The sequence below is a fragment of the Mauremys mutica genome, chromosome 1 (genome assembly GCF_020497125.1).
Source record: "Mauremys mutica isolate MM-2020 ecotype Southern chromosome 1, ASM2049712v1, whole genome shotgun sequence".
In the NCBI taxonomy this organism is placed as follows: Eukaryota; Metazoa; Chordata; order Testudines; family Geoemydidae; genus Mauremys; species Mauremys mutica.
The window spans coordinates 77,633,128-77,652,538 of NC_059072.1; positions in this window are offsets into that span (position 1 = coordinate 77,633,128).

Here is a 19,411-nt window from a genome sequence, read left to right on the forward strand (position 1 = left end):
CCCTGGACCATGACAAAATATCACAAGAAAGGGTTTCAAGAAAAAATTCCATCTCTAGAGCTCCAAAATGGATTTTTCTTTTGGACTTCCCAGCTGCCCACCTCGAATGCTCTTGTAAATTTCACTTTCCACCTACAGCCTGGCAGGCAGATAGCCAGCTCGCTAGGGCATTCAAAATTTCTTGGAAGAGGTAGGGTGACTGAGAACCCTGGGATCTCTGCTTCTCTGGCTCCAGAGGTGGTAAAAAGGCTCAGAAGCAGAATCAGGAAGCTCAGCTTTGGCAGCCCTCCTGGAAAACTTCTCAATTTCATTTTCTGTCAAGAAATTGAAGTTTTTCAGCAAACCTGAAATTTTCCTGTGGAAAATTAAAGTTGTGCACAAAAGGGCCTCTTTAAGTGGAAAAATCATTTTGACAAAAAGTTTCTGACTAGCGCTATATGGGACATTCATTCAGTGCTGACTAAAGCTATTCAAATAGACCAGCCTACTCGGGTTCAAGTTCTAGTCAAACCCATGACAAATTATTCCAGGCATATGAGCTATGGCAGCCCTGGCCAATGCTGTTTTGTGTCACCCTCCCTTTCTCCGCTCCACTACTAATGCCCCCTCACTTCTGGGGACACTGTCCGAATTTAGCATGGCTGTCTTCCTGAGCCAGAGGCCCAACTCACAGCCGTATTATGAAGCTGGATGCTGCCTCTTCACTATTGTCAAGGACTGTTGGGTGACAATACTCCAACCCCTGTGTGATATTACTTCTATCCAGTGTTTGTAAATGAGATGGCAGAAGTAGACATCATACCATAAAGCTTGACATGGGAGTTAGAGAACCAGTTGGGATCCCTAGCACTTAGCTCACCTACATACTCTTTAATGATCACAGAAGCTTTAGACAACAAGCAACTGCTTCCTAAAAAATAGATATCTGAAACATGGTAGTTATGTCTATGACTCAAGCCTTTTAATAACAATTGCTTACATGGATTTTTCCCCGCCTATACACTGTATCTCATATTTCAAATTAAACTTTCCCCAGGCCCCCAACAATGAGTTAGTTATTAAATAGGTATCAAAAGGGCCACCAATGAGGAAAGCAGAAGAAAGCAATTATAAAAGTACATTAATGTAGACCGGTGTTTAAATGCAATGGTATCAACTCATTGGTGAACACCACAGTGAAAGGGAATATATACGTATATTGCAAGAAACTATGATGAAGCCCTTCTAAAAAGGATATAACTAATATGAGGCAAAAATGTCTTATCTTCTTAACTCCTACAGAGGCAAAGAAATATTTTCTACTTAGATGTTCTTCCATAATTACTAGAGCTGCCATTGGTACTCCTGTGAAGATTTATGTATGGTACCTATAAAGGTGTATATCAAAGATTTGAGTACCCATGAGCCTACTGGTAGTAGGGAGACATATTTCTGGGAGAGATGTCACGGTCTGAAGGAGCTCTGATTAACTGACACTATGTTCTTACTCCCAGAAGAAGTGTACAGGGAGAAAAATCATATTCCAAAACAAACAACTTCATTAAGGTAAAGTTAAGGTTGCAAGCACAGATCTGTGATTTGAGCTCTTGTTACCTTTCAAGAATGTTAGAGTTCAAATTTTAAAACCAATCAACCAACCAAGAACTGCAGCACTAAGGCTGCACATCTTAAACAAGTCTGAAATAGCTTGACTTTGAACCCATAGAGATGCCAATCCACCAACTTCCTTTGTCTGCAAAGCATAGAAAATATAGGGTTTATTATTGATTCCACACATCTATTTCTCCAGTGTTAAGTTGGATGACTTATCAGCATACTTACGTTCTCTTTTCTTGTATGTGATGAAATTGCATGATCTAAGCAGCATACAAAAAGGAGCTATCCCAGCTCTATGTCTAATGACACTTGAAGAATTGACAGAGTCCTGTGGCACCTTATAGACGTATTGGACCATAAGCTTTCATGGGTGAGTACCCACTTTGTCAGACGCATGTGGTGGAAAATGTCACTTTTTACAGATCCAGACCAACATAGCTACCCCTCTGATACTTGAAGAATTGTCTGTTACATGGAATGGTAGGCCTCACGCTCCAATGTGTTGAGCATTAGGTGTATGCTACGGAGAATCCTTAATGGGGAGTGGGGACTGATTTACTTCAACATGTTATTTCTCTAATCAGAAATTTGTAAGGTTATTTGTATGTATATTGGTTATGACAGTACATAAAGTAGTAAAGCAGTACAAACACCAGCAGGTAGGATTGAGGCATTCTAGTTCCGCGATCACTGATAAAAATGCAACTGTTCATTATGGATGGATAGGTAGTATGTCAGGTTATAGTTAATTTATGCTTTGTTTAAGAAGTGCAACCTTAGATGTGCACGGTGGCTTTTCTCCTCCTCCTTCCCCACTCCCTAACTAGGGCCAGATTAACTCTCCTGTGGGCCCGAGGCTATTAGATTTTCTATGGCCCCTGTATACAGGTATTTTTTCAAAATTTAAAACAAAATGATCACAATTATGGCATCGAGGCTATTAACGCTATACTAAACTTGCCTTTGAATTAAAATAAAGCCATTTTGTGGTTACATTTCAGTCTTAAAACATGTAGAATATAATTAAGTTAATTCAAAATTGGCTACTTCTTTTCTTAGAACAGCTGTTATATTAGTTTCTTTCTGGGAGGGAGTTTGAGTGCAGGTGGGGGCATCAGGCTGGGGCAGAGTGTTGGGGTGCAGGAGAGGGTGAGGGGTGCGGGTTCTGGGAGGGAGTTTGGGTGCAGGAGGGGATTCTGACCTGGGGCAGGGGGTTGGGGTGTAGGAGGGGGTGTGAGGTATAGGCTCCGGATGGGAGGCACTTAACACAGGTGGCTCCCAGCCGGCAGTGCAGCAGTGCTCAGGCAGGCTGCCTGAATGCTGTGGCCCCATGCCACTCCCAGAAGCGGCCAGCTGCTTGCACGTCTCTGCATGTCCCTGGAGGGAGGGGGACAGTGTGTCTCCATGTGCTGCCCACACCTGCAAGTGCCACCCCCACAACTCCCATTGGCCGGTTTCTGTGGGGACAGTGCTGGAGCAGTGTGCAGAGCCACCTCCCCCTCCCCTGTTAGGCCCCCTGTGTTAAAGTGGTCCTGCCCCTAACCCCCAACATCTGAGGGATTTTTTAACTTACGAAGTTGATATGTACAACTGTACAGGTCTAGGCATGTTGATGTCTCTTCCTGGCTACATTCCATGTTGCTTACATATTGTGCAAGCACACAGACAACTCCACTTGTCAAGCACCAGAATCAAAATGGAAAAAAAAAGCTAGAGTGTAACTTCCTTTGTGGAGAAGGAAACAAAAAATATGCCATGTGTACAAGATAATACATTGCCAAGGTTAATAAGCCTAAAGAGTGAGGGCACTGCCTTTTTACTGAATTGTTTACTGGTGATTAAGGTTGTAAATTACAGAACCAAAAAGGAGTGCACTGCTGAAGTAATTGCTGAAGCAGTGGGATTTAACCCTGTTGTATCTTGCTATCTTCATGGCACAGTTCTTATGTTTCAGAACTCAGTACAGAACAAACAAAAAACTTAGTTGGAAAATAAAAAGCAAAAATTTTCACTGAGAACTGATCACTGATTTCACAAAAGATTTGGTGGACTAAGTAATAAGAAACTTCAAGCACATTTATTTGTCCAGATTTTGCAACCTGTTTACTCACTACATACCAGGACTGTACAACTGTACTGGCACATTAAACAGGTCAGTTGAAAGGGCAAATGCTTCTATTTATACAAGAGTGACTATTAAAATAACTTGTGCAGCCTTCCATAGAGAAGGCCTTTCATCGGCAATTATTACAAAATCAAGGGATCTTCATAGTGAAGCAAAACCCTTTGATGTTCTAACCATTGGACTGATTAATAGCCTCCTATTACATCAAAACTGCAGGCTCTCAGAAGTTCTCCTCCTTCAGTTTTAAATCATGAGTTAACAACAACATATCCCTTCGGCATGTTGAAATGCCAGCAAATTACTACTGCAGTTTGATTTGAATAAGTGAGGTCTCTTGAGGCACCCACAGCAAATCTGTGCATGTAAGTGTAACACTAGCTGGCCTTTCTTTGTCATTGCTTGTCTAACTGAAATTTCCTCTGGACAGTACACATCTGCACTTGAAGTGCAGTTTAATAATGATATTTTCTTCTGTTTGTGAAAAAATATCCAAGATTGTTGTACAAAAAATGGCCAAATCACCTTGGATGGTGATCTCCTCATATCTCAAACTAATTGGGATTGGTACTTGATAATATATAGATAGAACATCTTCAAGGGAAATGAGAATACTGTTACCCCTTTAATAGGTGGCACCCTAATTATTACTTTTTAAGCACTAGCAGTGTGCCTAGGCCTACACAGGACATAAATATAAAGATTTCATAGACTCTGCAGGCCTAGGCCCCTCCCCAACATCCTTTTCTAAAAGAAAATGCCTGTAATAATCCTGCATCCCCCTTCCTACCTCAAGTTCAAGGAACCTGAAATTTCCTGGCATCTTATGTACCCAGTGCTGTGAACCAAAGTGTTAATCTGGCTCAGGAAGAGACAATTCTCTCATTAGCCTCTAGAGGACATTTTAGTTTCACCCAGTTTCAATTAAACAAACATTCTTTTGACAGCTGATTCCACTTAGTAAGCAGAACTTCCCAGCATCCTTATGCTAATATCAGTACTGGATCAAAGTCCATGTCTGAGTCTGAAAAAAAAATTATAATTATTGTAAATCTTTAATAGGATTTAGAATTGACAGGATGTTATATATTAAAAATTCAGAGAGGATAGTAGCAAAGCATGCATGTTGAGATTTAATAGTATGGAACAAATAATTAACTCAAATAGTTGTTAATCCTCAATAAATATGGATTTACAAATTAATGACCATTTGAAATGTACTAATTGTCTTCTTAAATACCATTATTCCTCATTAGGGACAACTATTTAATGAAATAACTGATTTAAAGTAATACTCCCCATAGTAACATAAAAGCAATATATTACAAGTTTAAAGAATCTGATATAATGATATATCTATCTATCTTTCATTCTCTCTGGTTGTCATTTATGAAAAGGCAAAAAAGTCTCAGAGTGAATTATTTCACAAAGTCCCTCACAATGTTCTTTGGTTTCCGCAGTGATATTCTCTGTTTTAGTTCTGCTTGCCAGTAGGACAGTGTGCTGAGAGAGATGAAAAGATGAAGAACTTTATTTTTAGAACCAGTTTCTTTGCCCAGGAAAATGCAACACCAGGCACAGAGGTACCATTGTTAGTTTTGTCTGTGTTGTCCTTTTAGATTTTTTAAAACAGAAAGGCCTTGAGGAAACAAACCTTTGTAATTTGACTTGAAACATTAAGCTGTTTCCTATCTGAAGAAAAGCAGCTGGTCTAGACCAACTTACAATATTGAAAGCCAAATTCAACCTGAAGTAACTAAAATGATGATCGACCTAAATCGACAAAATATATCGGAAGGACAGAACAGGTCATGGTGATGGGGGAGTGGCATTATATGTCAAAGAAAGTGTAGAATCAAATGAAGTAAAAATCATAAATGAATCGAACTGTACCATAGAATCTCTATGGATAGAAATTCCATGCTCTAATAATAAGAATATAGCGGTAGGGATATATTGCCAACCACCTGACCAGGATGGTGATAGTGACTTTGAAATGCTCAGGCAGATTAGAGAGGCTATTAAAATAAAAACCTCAATAATAAAAATGGGGGATTTCAAATATCCCCATATTGACAGGGTACATGTCACCTCAGGATGAGATTAAGGTGTCTAGAAACTTTAATGACTGCTTCTAGGAGAAGCTGGTCCTGGAACCCACAAGAAGAGAGACAATTCTTGATTTAGTCCTAAGTGGAGCACAGGATATGGTCCAAGAACTGAATATAGCTGGACTGCTTGGTAATAGTGATCATAACATAAGTAAATTTAACATCCCGGTGGCAGGAAAAACACCACAGTGGCCCAACACTATAGCATTTAATTTCAGAAAGGGGAACTACACAAAAATGAGGAGGTTAGTTAAACAGAAATTAAAGGGTACAGTGCCAAAAGTGAAATCTCTGCAATCTGCTTGAAAACTTTTTAAAGACACCATAATAGAGGCTCAACTTAAATATATACCCCAAATTAAAAAAAAATAGTAAGAGAACCAAAAAAGAGCCACCATGGCTAAACAATAAAGTCAAAGAAGCAGTGAGAGGCAAAAAGGCATCCTTTAAAAAGTGGAAGTAAAATCCTAGTGAGGAAAATAGGAAGGAGAATAAACACTAACAAAAGAAGTGTAAAAATACAATTAGGAAGGCCAAAAAAGAATTTGAGGAACAATTAGCCAAAGACTAAAAAATAATAGCAATTTTTTTTGAAGTACATCAGAAGCAGGAAGCCTGCTAAACAACCAGTGGGGCCACTGGATGATCAAGGTGCTAAAGGAGCACTCAAGGACGATAAGGCCATTGTGGAGGAACAAAATGAATTCTTTGCATCGGTCTTCATGGCTGAGGATCTGAGGGAGATTCCCAAACCTGAGTCATTCATTTTAGGTGACAGATCTGAGGAACTGTCCCAGATTGAGGTTTGGAGGTTAGAGGAGGTTTTGGAACAAATTGATATATTAAACAGCAATAAGTCACCAAGACCAGATGGTTTTCACCCAAGAGTTCTGAAGGAACTCAAATGTGAAATTGCAGAACTACTGACTGTAGTCTGTAACCTATTATTTAAATTAGCTTCTGTACCAGATGATTGGAGGATAGCTAATGTGATGCCAATTTTTAAAAAGGGCTCCAGAGGTGATCCCGGCAATTATAGGCCTGTAAGCCTGACTTCAGTACTGGGAATACTAGCTGAAACTATAATAAAGAACAATATTGTCAGACATATAGATGAATATAATTTGTTGAGGGAGAGCCAACATGTTTTTAGTAAAGGGAAATCATGCCTCACCATTCTACTAGAATTCTTTGAGGGGGTCAACAAGCATGTGGACCAAGGGTATCCAGTGGATACAGTGTACTTAGATTTTCAGAAAGCCTTTGAAAAGGTCCCTCACCAAAGGCTCTTATGGAAACTAAGCTGCCACCGGTAAGAGGGAAGGTACTCTCATGGATTGGTAACTGGTTAAGATAGGAAACAAAACGTAGGTATAAATGGTCAGTTTTCAGAATGGAGAAAGGTAAATAGTGGTGTGCCCCAAGAGTTTGTAGTGGGACCAGTCCTATTCAACATATTCGTAAGTGATCTGGAAAAAGGGGTAAACAGTGAGGCGGGAAAATTTGCTGATAATATAAAATTACTAAAGATAGTTAAGACCCAGGCAGACTGCGAAGAGCTACAAAAGGATCTCTCAAAACTGGATGACTGGGCAACAAAATGGCAGATGAAATTTAATGTTGATAAATGCAAAGTAATGCACATTGGAAAGCATAATCCCAACTATAAATATAAAATGATGGGGTCTTAATTAGCTGTTACCACTCAAGAAAGAGATCTTGGAGTCACTGTGGATAGTTCTCTGAAAACATCCACTCAATGTGCAGTGGCAGTCAAAAAAGCAAACAGAATGCTGGGAATAATTAAGAAATGGATAGATAATAGGACAGAAAATATCACGTTGCCTCTATATAAATCCATGGTACTCCCACATCTTGAATACTGTGTGCAGATGTGGTTGCCCCATCTCAAAAAATATATATTAGAATTGGAAAAGGTTCAAAAAAGGGCAACCACAATTATTAGGGATATGGAATGACTTCCGTGTGAGGAGAGATTAATAAGACTGGGACATTTCAGCTTGGAAAAGGGAAGGCTAAGGGGAAATATGATTGGGGTCTATAAAATCATGACTGGTGTAGAGAAAGTAGATATGAGAAGCAGTTAGCAACACTTCCTTAACACAAGAACTAGGGGTCACCAAATGAAATTAATAGGCAACAGGTTTAAAACAAATAAAAGGAAGTATTTCTTCACACAACACAGGGTCAACCGGTGGAACTCCTTGCCAGAGGATGTTCTGAAGGCCAAGACCATAACAGGGTTCAAAAAAGAACTAGATAAATTCAAGGAGGATAAGTCCATCCATGACTATTAGCTAGGATGGGCAGGATAGTGTCCTTAGCCTTTTTTTGCCAGAAGCTGGGAATGAGCAACGGGGAATGTATCGTTTGATAATTACCTGTTCTGTTCATTCCCTCTCGGGAACCTGGCAATGGCCACTGTCGGAAGACAGGATACTGGGCTAGTATATATATAGCAACCTTTGGTCTGACCGAATAGGGCCATTCTTATGTTCTTATGTAATTCTTTCATGCATTTATTCTTAAATAAAATTTGGTAATACAGTTATAAATCTCCAAGTTTCTTGACTGTTTAAGTGCCCGAAAGGTGCACTGTATAAAGTACAGGTTCATTATGAAGAGCACTGAAAAGTAACTGCAACTGAGTACTTAATGTAGGTGCAAGTGTTATGGTGAACAAGACAGTGTTCCAATAGCAGAAGTGAACATTGTCAGTGAATTTTGAATTTACAATTCTACAATAACCTTAACAAAACACTTGAAAGTATGTTTCAGTCAAATTGTATTGTCTAGGGTAATTTAAACAACAGCAACAACAAAAACTTTAATTTGTAGGACTAGATTAGAATGAAGAGACAAAAGGGAAATTTAAGATTCATTACTATAATAGACTAAGGGCCATATACTGGCTCCAGCTCTGTCCCCTTTGCACCACTCTGACAGCACATCCTGTTACCGAATGTGTCATTACTTGGCTTGAAATTCCATCTTCAGACAAGAGCAGTGTCTCATGCCTACATATATTGACTTTTAAACTGCCAATTATAAAACATCATTTTTATCTGGTTAATAATTCCCAGAGAAGATGAAATAGGACTTAATTTACATAAGTAAGATATATATGATTGTGGTTAAATCTTCTAAAACCCATTTATCTTGCCTTAGGTCAAATAGCAACTTTGCTTAATCCACACAAGTTCAAATACCCATTTAAACCAGACAGCTTCGTTGATAGAGGAATCCATTACCTTGTAAGAACCCCATTTCTAATCCAACCTTTTGAAGAAAAGGTCCTAAAATATGAATTATATTTTCTGTCTCTAGTATATGATGCAGATATGTGGCTGTCTGTGTGACAGCTCCCTTTTGACACCATTTCAGTGCTCTAATACCTACACCAAGTGACATTACTTTTCCCATAACACTAACATCCAGTTTATTCTTCTGACATTGTCTGAAATATTTTGTCCAGCTCTAATGGTAAGTGAAAATATGTAGAGTGAATAACAATCTCTTTTCACCAAAAAAAGGCCAATTTGTGTCAGACATTTTGTAAATTCATGTCAAATTTATCAAATTGTTTTGGTCAAACAAAGGGGAAAAAATCCAAAAATGTCACAACATTCCATTTAGAAATCTTCAAAATTAAACATTTTGACTTGGACTGGAAATGATGTTTTGTCTCAAATTTCACTTCAATGTAATTAAAATAAGTTTCCAAAGGTAAAAATGTCAAAAGTGAAATGAAATGTGCTGTTTTGGGTTAAATAAAATGTTTTGTTCAACCTCAAACATTTTATTTTTTGATTCAGCCACTCAACCAAAAAAAGTAGTTATTTGCACAACTCTACTCACCATACCATAATCTATACATCCCTATGTTTTTTGCTGGAGATTACAAATTCTCTGGAGGCAGCAATTATGTTTTATTCTGTTTTCTGTATTTATACACTGTAGCAAATTATATAGAGACCCCGCGCCGCTTCCCGCAGCTCCCATAGGCTGGGAACAGCAAACCGTGGCCACTGGGAGCTGCGGGTGGCTGTCAACCGAAACAAAATGTCTTGCAGCCCACCAGCAGATTACCCTGATGGGCCATATGTGGCCCGCATGTCATACATAAAAATGGTCTATCAACTGCCAGGATAATTGAAACTTAAAACCACACACAATTAGTTCTAGCCACAGTTTCTAGTGAGAAATGAAGGAAAGAAAATAAAGAGATCAGATAAGGTATAAAAAGCCTCCTAAAAAGACAACCATGTCACAGTGTAAAATTGAGAAAATGAGCGTAAAAAAATTTATGACGGCATGTAGAGTACATACACTGCATGCCCCCATAGTATGGATATACATAGCAGTGTAGAGGGTGAGGCACTGCTTTGGCAAGAAAAGTAAAGATGTGCCTGAACCTTAGGGTATGTACCCTATACTGCTCTCTGCATGCTCCATCGGTGTCTCTCCTTTCTGCATGGCTTTTTATTAATTATTAATTATTAATTATTATTATTATTATTATAGTGTAATGTTCCATTGCCTCCCTATTGCCAGAGTGTTTCCTCGCCAAAGGCTTTGGCATCTGCCTGCTGCTGGAGCCTTTCCTGCTGCAGGGAGCTAGCAGAGCCTTACCCCGCCTCAAGAAAAAGGTTCCAGCTGTATGGAAAGGCTCTGGCAGAGAAAGGCTCTGGCAGCTCCCCACTGCCGTAACCTTTTCTTGCTGCTTTGTCCCCTACCAGAGTCTTACACTAACACACGTAGTTATACACCACAATGTGGAAGCGGCCTGCTTTTAGTGCAGCATGTAGTTACATGTACCCTATATGTTACCACCATAGACTAGGCCTGAGTAATTCTACTGAAGTCCTTTGTCTGTAAGTTCAAGGTGCCTTAGCAAAGTAGTCATCACTACTCACTAGAAAGTGAATGACTGAAGGATCAAACTCATACCTTGATACTTATTGCAACTATAACAAAACAAAATCTGTATTGATTGCTGTAAATGTTGCAGAGTAAGGGCCTGATGCATGTAATCTAGCACATCAGATCTCCCCAGGTGTTAGATACGGCCTTTGTGCCCTGATGCAGATTCACAATAAAAGAGAGTGATGGTATTGTAACCATCACTCTCTGTTAGGATTTTCTTCTGGGGGCAATTTTAAATTGCTTTAAGGAGTCCCACCAGGAGAAACTGCTGAGCAAATGCACTGAATTGGTAAACAGAACTACCCAGTTAATCATCGCAGAACCTGGCCCATTGTTTTTAGACCATCATCATGAAATCTGAGAATGCAATGTCCAAAAAAAGATACGCCCCTTCTTTTGACCTCAACTGCACTTATAGGGAAGAGAGAGAGAGACCTTCTCTTTAAAACACATTAGATTTCAAAATCAAGACCTAATTCATGCTACTATAGGTCATACATTTTAAAGATTTCTGGCAGATGAGGAGCCTGATCCAAACCCCACTGAACTAATTGAAAAGTTTCCCCTTTAATTAGCTGTGGATCAGGCTCCACACGAATGATGAGAAATTCTACAGGTGTCCATGGAGGGAGAGACATCATTGCTATAACTGATACAAAAGAAACAAAATGCTAAGAAAACAAGTATGTGTAAGAGGACACAGTACAACATCTGTAATTCATAATGTGCCTGCTGCATCTTTGATTACTGCTATAAGGAATGCAATTTTTGTAAATGTGAACACCGGACTGAAAAAAAAGAGGATAATAGGCCCCTCGCAGCTGAACTTTGACTAGAAGGATATATGCTTTAAATTACTTCAAAATACTTTATACTCTGGATTCACCAAGCCAACTATAGATGATACCGTGATTTTGAACATCTTCATTCTGAACAGTCACTGGAATCTGTCACTGATGTCATACAATGAAAGTGATCTTTCATTTTAAAAACTTGGGGGGGGGGGAGGAGGAAGGGGACAGCAATCAAAAAGAAAGAGAAATAATTGCCTAATTCTTAAGCACTAACACCCAGAATAAGAGATGACTTTGAATAAAAGATAAAAGTTAAAGTTGTTCATTCACTACACAGCAGTAGCCTGATTTTTGCATTTGAATTTAACAGGAAGAGTGTGGTCTAGAGATGAATGGACATGGGAACAGGATCTCCCAAATTAGAATCTTGGCTCTTTGAATGAATCATTGGGCTGCCTTGAGATATGCCACTTGACCTCCCTATCTGTGTCTACACTAGAACATGGAACTTATACTTGAAATGGCAGGATAGAAATGATTGAAGCATAGACAGTTCAGTGCAGTCATACTAGCCATATGGAATCCATTAAGGAACACTTGCATATTTGCCTCACATCCATGATAGCAGTGTTCTAAACTGTTTCAGTTGCAAAACTCTCTGGATATCCAATGCACAGTTACTGGCACAGCTTTCAGGAACAGTGGATTCTGGGATACTTTAAAAGGCCACAGGGTGCACTGTGGAGCAGTGCAGGTAAACACTAGTTGAACCATTTCTACTTTTCTTTGTCTACACTGGAAGTAAATCAGTTCAGATTGAACCATTCTAGAACTGTTGAAAGCATGAGTAAAATGGGTGGGGCACTTGTGTGTTTATCTAGGTGGCTTATAACTATTCTATGGCCTCAAATGATATGTCTAGAGAAATGTAGGGTTTTTAGTTTCCGTTTTCCACTCTATAAAAAAAAGGGCTAAAACTTACTTCAAAGATAATTGTGGGGATGAATTTCAATGCCAACTAACAGGTAACATTCCAGACCATAAAACTCATTAAAATGAATTCAAGATTTATTGATTTTTGTTTTTAAACTTTTAATTAAGTTATCTCTACTACATCAGTGTTTTCTTTATTTTCTTGCCAGAAGCTTCACTCCTCTACTGTGCATACCCTGCAAACATTCCCTAATGATGCTTTCCCATCTTGGCTGGCAGTATTCCAAGCTTCAGGACATCTTATTAACAGCTTTCTGTTCACAGTGAAACAAAATACCATCACAAAATCTAGCACAAGTTTGTTGTTTGTCAGTGGGTGTTATTGTAATTCGGAGAATATTGGTGAGACTGTGGCTGAGAATATTTACTTTGGGTACTTAGACATTAAATATACAACAGCTTTGGAAATAAATAAATAAAAGCAATTTTGAAAGGTCAACTTGATTAGAGTGGAGATATCCTGGAGTGCATCAAGCTTGGTGTTTGTTGTAATTAATGAAGATTCATTCATAATGCTGGAGTGTTCCACTGTTAATCCATTATACCCAATGATAGATGATCAGGAATATGCATAGTGGTTGTTGTGATGTCTTTTGTAACATGATGTAAGACAGAAGGAGTCATCAGTTCAGCATACACTGCAGACTTTGGAAAAGGCCCACAGAAGACGAGAGGGTGGAATGGGGCAGCAGAAGGCATCTGCCACCTCTTCTCTGCCAGGGGCCCAGAAAACCAGCATATCTCCAGAAGTGGGTAGAGCTGTCCAGGTAGGGAAATAAGGTGAATAGAGACTGCACTGATTCAATACAACCCTTCACTTGTGGTGGAGATTAAAGTTCCACCTTCCTCAGGTGAATGACCCTGGGAACAACAAACCAGATTGGCACAATTTGCATTTTTCTGCACCATCAGACGTGAACACAGCCATGCCTTCTGTGAGCAGTGAGGAGAGATGGGACTTAGAAGCAGTACTGCGTGGAACTTTCAAACACACAACAAATCCTCAAAACTTTTATGTTTCATTATAAATCAAACCAAAGCTTGGGACGGATTTGTAAAAAGGTTCAAAATTCCTGCAGCAAGTCTTGGCCCAGTTTTGAGCACTCCTTAGTTATTTATGTTTATGCTTCAAAAACCAAATGAAACTTTCATATGGGCAGGACACAAGACTGGCGAGACCCAGCTGGCTGTTAACTTTCACTCTAAATTCCTGAGTTCATTTTAACCCTCAAACTCAAAGCCCAGGTCAGGGACTGAAACTGAAAAAGGATTTGCATGAACTACTATGAGTTGCACTCGCTCTAGTTATAGCAGGATAGTATTTCAAGGCAGTCTGTAAATGAAAAAATTAATTGGTTACCCTGAGCATACCTCACTTGAACAATTCTAAATTTGAATCACCTACTTCAAAAACGGAACCTTCTTTTTGATGTTACTAAACAAAATTTCTGCAATATATATTATGACAAGCTGTAGTGTTTTAGGCCATCATTGTAGAATATTTTGGTACTTTTTTTTTTTTAAGAAAAGAATGGTCATAGAATTCCCAGCGCAGAGCAGACTTGGGGTGTAATCCAGCTCCACTGATCTCAACTGGAATTTTTCCACTGAACTTAATAGGAGCTGAATCTTTCTCTACATGTATGTGGTCTCGAGTTCAGAACTGAAGGTGCAGATGGAAAGCATGTTGACTCACTAAACTGGCTCACTTATAGCAGGTTTCTGAGGAAGCCATTCATAGTTTGGAGTACTAGTTCAGACCTCATACAAACCAATTCAAAATAAGACTAACTAGACCAAACCGGAGGATCATAATGGTCCCTTCTGGCCTTAAAAATCTATGAAGATATGAAACATTAGGAAACATCGCAGGCTGAAATTGAAGTTTTTTGATGGTATGAATTAGTTTACATAAGTAATCTCAGATCTATGTGCCCCAACCACACTTTTCTCCATCCTTTCCTTGCACTTAATCCATTGTCTGAACAATATCATCTGGGCTAGCTGCTGCCACACACTGTCACTTGTATGTTTGGAGAAGTCCATGGAACTAATTCTGGATTCTGCATATATAAGATGAGGGGAAACTTCAGAGGACACAATAGATCATGGTATCATGTAAAATAGTCAATTTTCTCCAAAGACTTCATATAGTGAACTGTCTAGGGGCTGACGGTATCTGATAAGCAACTATCAGAGGAGCTTGCTTTCTAGAATGTTTTTGAACCTTGTTCTTATGGTCCTGGATAGATCTAGGTCTTTCTCTTATTGTGCTTTTAATAGGGCCCAAGACTCCTTATCATGAATATAAACACCATGCTACAAAGTTACAACTGAAAGAACATTGCTCCTTTGCCATTTAAAATGTATTTAGTGTCACCATGAAAAACTCCTATAGAAATCAATTGAACAATCCAAGATAAAATGGCCCTTAATTAAAACTGAGCTCTGTGAAATTATTATAGTACCTTTAAAAGAATAGGAATTTGCAAATTTGATCAAGGGCAAAATATTATCACCACCACAATTCAATAAAGATTATTCTGTACCAAGATGATGAAATTTCAACATCATGCAAATTTGTGACTTGACTAAGAAACATCAATATTCAGATAAAAAATGGTGATGCTTGTCAACCTTTTGTTTTCATGGAAGGCAGCAAGAGTGCAAAATGATTCATGAAAGCAATAATTGACAGCAGGCTCTGCAAGTAAGTGAAAACATAGAGGCATATAAATAGGCTGGCTGATTTCATATGGTTCCAAGCCTGTTTATTTATTTATTTTAAAAGGGGTAACTTGCCTGCTGTAATCACTGCCACTAAATCCTTCACATTTGTTGTTAGTGTGTAATTAATGTTATCATGGTAATAACTATATTACTGGGCAATTTTTTAACTCTAAAAAAATATCAAAATTTAAAATGTGCAAGTAGAACTTAATTCCAGATTGTGAGTTTTATGGGGGTCATTTTGTCTGCCAAATGGTGCTCAGACACTACAGCTGAGTAGCAATTAATACAGCTGGTGGGGATTTTTTGTTTCTCTTATTGATTTTATTGGAAAATTAGGATTTCATTTCACAACCAAAATTTTTTTCTGGAAACTTATCAGTTTCAACCGGAACATTGCTCAGGTCAATGGTGGAATTTCTGGTCAAAACCAGGAGGAGAACATGCACAGTCCCCCCTAAAAATAGCCAACAGCCCAGGGGTTAGGATGTTCACCTAAAATATAGGTGACATAGGTTCAAGTCCTATCAGATTTCAAGTGGGATCTCCCAAGCAAGTGCTCTAACTGCTGGACTCTTAGCTGTTCCGGGCCAGGCTTCTCTCACATTTTTTATGAATGATTTAAAAATGTCTCTGTTTAATGCTGATGAGGAATGAAACCAAATACCAAAGCTTCAAAAGTTTTCATGAACTTGGAATTCTTGTTTCTGGCCCACCCTACAGTTAACCTGGACTGCTTCATTTTAGTCAAGTGTATCAGACCTGAACTGTGCTGAGGTTATCTGAGGTGGAAATAGCTCTTCACATCACAGCAGTTGTATGCTTCTGATGAAATAAGATGGCTGAAATTACAATGCAAAAAATTTAATGGACAAAAACCTCAGATAATTTAAAAAGGCACTATGTAATTTGCTTGAAAAGTACATCTTGTTATTCAGAATGCACTTCTATTTTATAATGTATCAGAGCAGAATTGCCACCTTCAAACTGATCACTAGTTGAAATGTATAAACGCTTTTCCTTACTTACAGTTTTCCCTTTGGATCTATTTAAAACACATTTTTTAAAAAGCCCTCTGATATTTCTTTGGATTAAAAAAGTGTTTTTATAAGACAGCACATGGCCAATGATGTAAAGTCCATATCCTGCACCCACTGGAATCAACTGGACTTTTGTTATTGACTTTGATGAAATACAACTGGGGCCCAGTTGAAAAAAAATGTACTAGCAGCAAGTAGAAGATAAATATTTTTCATTATTTTGAATTGATATTTTCAGAGGATTTTAAAATAAAAAAAAATACAAGCCATGCTGCTAGTTTGAGAATATCTTTCTGGAATACCAGATCGATCATCAACATTTTATTTTGCTTGAAACAAGTTATTTCAATGTCTCTTTTGCTCGGGGATTACTGATCCAGTGTGTGGTTAGCATTTTAGATGAAAATGTGTTCCAGGCTATTGTACATTGTTACATTATAGCAATATAATGGTTTAGTAAAACACAATTTAATTTGTTGTGAAGTGTTAGTAGATTAACCTGAAAATTGTTGGCTGCATCAGCTCTATACTATGTGGCAAATCTGTAACCATAGAAACAAAATTGATATTTTAATACTTACACTATGGAAATCATTAAGGTACACACCAAATAGTCATTTCACAACCCTGGGGTAATGGGTGTGTGTATATATTCAAGCCAAAAAATATACAAGAGTCTCTCAGATATTAGTGAGCCACAAGGAATATTTTTAAGTAAGTAGAAATGCTAAGCATGTCTGGTAATTGTACTAAAGCTGATCCTTACAGCCGGTTGTATGTTTAATAATAATCCTTTCAGTATGATAAGAGTTACACTGTTTGCCTTTGTTATCATTCAATAGCTTTATATTGATTCTTGTAAGTTGAAATGGACTCTTTGGTTTCTTTAACAAATAAAGAGACGTTCTGGCTGTTCATGATTTATGCTAGTTTTCAGGTCAATGAATCAGAAGAGATTTGTTCTACTAAAATGAACAATTAACAATAGAATTTCAAAATAAGGAACATGTTCCCCAATCCCCTCCTTGCTTGAGTGCACTTTGAAAGGGCTCTGGTCTAAAATTTGCTTTACTTGTAATCTGTTTATTAGAGATTTGAGCACCATTTGATAGAGAATAGGTGCTATGTCCTTCTCATGTTCAAATTACTATTTTGCATTTTGGTATCTTTCCAGGGATACAAGAGAGAAATGTCTCTTATTGACCATGGGGGGCAGGAGAAGGCAGACAAGGAAAGACTCAAATGGTAAATTGCAGATATTACCTTTAAATTGCTTGGAAATTTTGAATAGAAATGAGTTCTTACATGAAAGCTCCTTCTCACCCCACAAAACCCAGAAGCATTAGCTTGCCCATTAGCAGTTGTACAAAGAAGCACCTTGCTTCTCTATGATTTTGGCAGAGTAAGAGGGATCACACTTTCACAGAGAATCTGATTTTGGACAATTTCTCCAGTGTTTTATACAACAAGCAGCTTTTCTTCATAATTTAAATACTCTTGTCTTCTATTTCTACCTTCCCTAATAAAAATGTGTTCTGGCCAATGCCCTGGAGAGTCTTTGTGTTTCCTGAGGACCTCTGTAAAATATGCAGGGGTTAATGCAGCAAGACTACACATTGTTCCATACACAAGCCCCTATTGATGTGTAACCCAGTGCTCCAGCTCAACTGGTAGTAACATTATGGGGGCAAATGTAAGTCATGGGGATAGATATTAATTGTGCTCATAATGGATTGTGAAGATGAATACATCTCTCTTCACCCACCCCAACCTGTGAAGAATTTATGATGCTACCAGCAACCAAGTCAGAAGATTTCTGTGCAGCAGAATTAGCAGCAGCAGAATGGTTATACTGTATTGATGGGGTGTTTTTACTGACCAAGAATTGAAGCAATTTTTGTACCAATGATAGAATCCACCATAGTGGTAGTAAGAAGGGTATTGCATGCCAAGGGCTTATTTATTTACAGAAGAGGTTCCTAATTTGGACACCTTGCTTCCATTTCTTGATCATGAAGGCCACTTTCTATTCACAAATACATGCAATCCCTGAGGTAATTACAGCAATTGCTCATTTGGAAAAAAAATAAATTTTAGCTGATGTTTAATGCAAATAGTCAGCTGGAAAAAGCAGGAGACAGAATCATATAACCAGCCTGGCAATCTCTGTGGTAGGGGTAAAGTTGAGGGGTAAAGTTGTGTACAGCCCCGCACAGCCCCAGAAGCAGGCAAACAAATTGGGATGAATAAAGCAAAAGTTAGTGAGGCAGTATACAGTTGCCATATCAATGGGGCACTTAGGCTAGTTGTGGGGCAAAAAAATTACAATAAAAATAAAAAATTCAGATCAGTTGGCCCATTAGATAGAAATACCAGCAAGTATCTTTATAGTTGCCAAGGCAACAAGAGGCCTCAGCCTGAGCCTTAGAAAGGGTCAGTTATAACTGCATAGTCAGGCAGATGAAAGATTAACCTCTTTCACAGATTCAGCCCCAGAGTTGCTATCATAGTGCTGAAAATCTTCTAAATAATAAACAGAAGCTACATCTGGTTATGGAACATAGTCTCAAACAAAGCTCTAACCAAATCCATGCATCCCATTATAGGTTCTAACAAGATGAAGCTCACTGAAGTGCTCAGATATTGTGATAGGCATGGTATAACAATCCTGACAGATTGCAAAACAAGCACACAGACACTGTACAAAAATATGGCCATAGACACTCAGCTCTGAGGGTTCAAGCAGAGCAAAGAGACTAGCCCCTACAAGTCACTGGATGGATGCAGGTTGCATAACAAGATGGCAAAGTGTTCTGCTGCAATAATGACTGAGAGGTACAGCAACACAGTAGCCGTGAAATGAAGACAAAGACAGCAGTGTCACATCAGAAATCTTTCCAATTTTCCTTGGCTAGTGAAAACAGCCCTTTCAGAGAATTTTATTTCTGCCAAGATTTTTTGATGCACTGACTTCACTACTACATGTAGACCCTTCAAAATCTTCTTAAAGTAGAGCACAGAGATACAATACGGTATCCCTGTTTAAACTGACTTTTTGAAATTTACTCATTTTCGAGC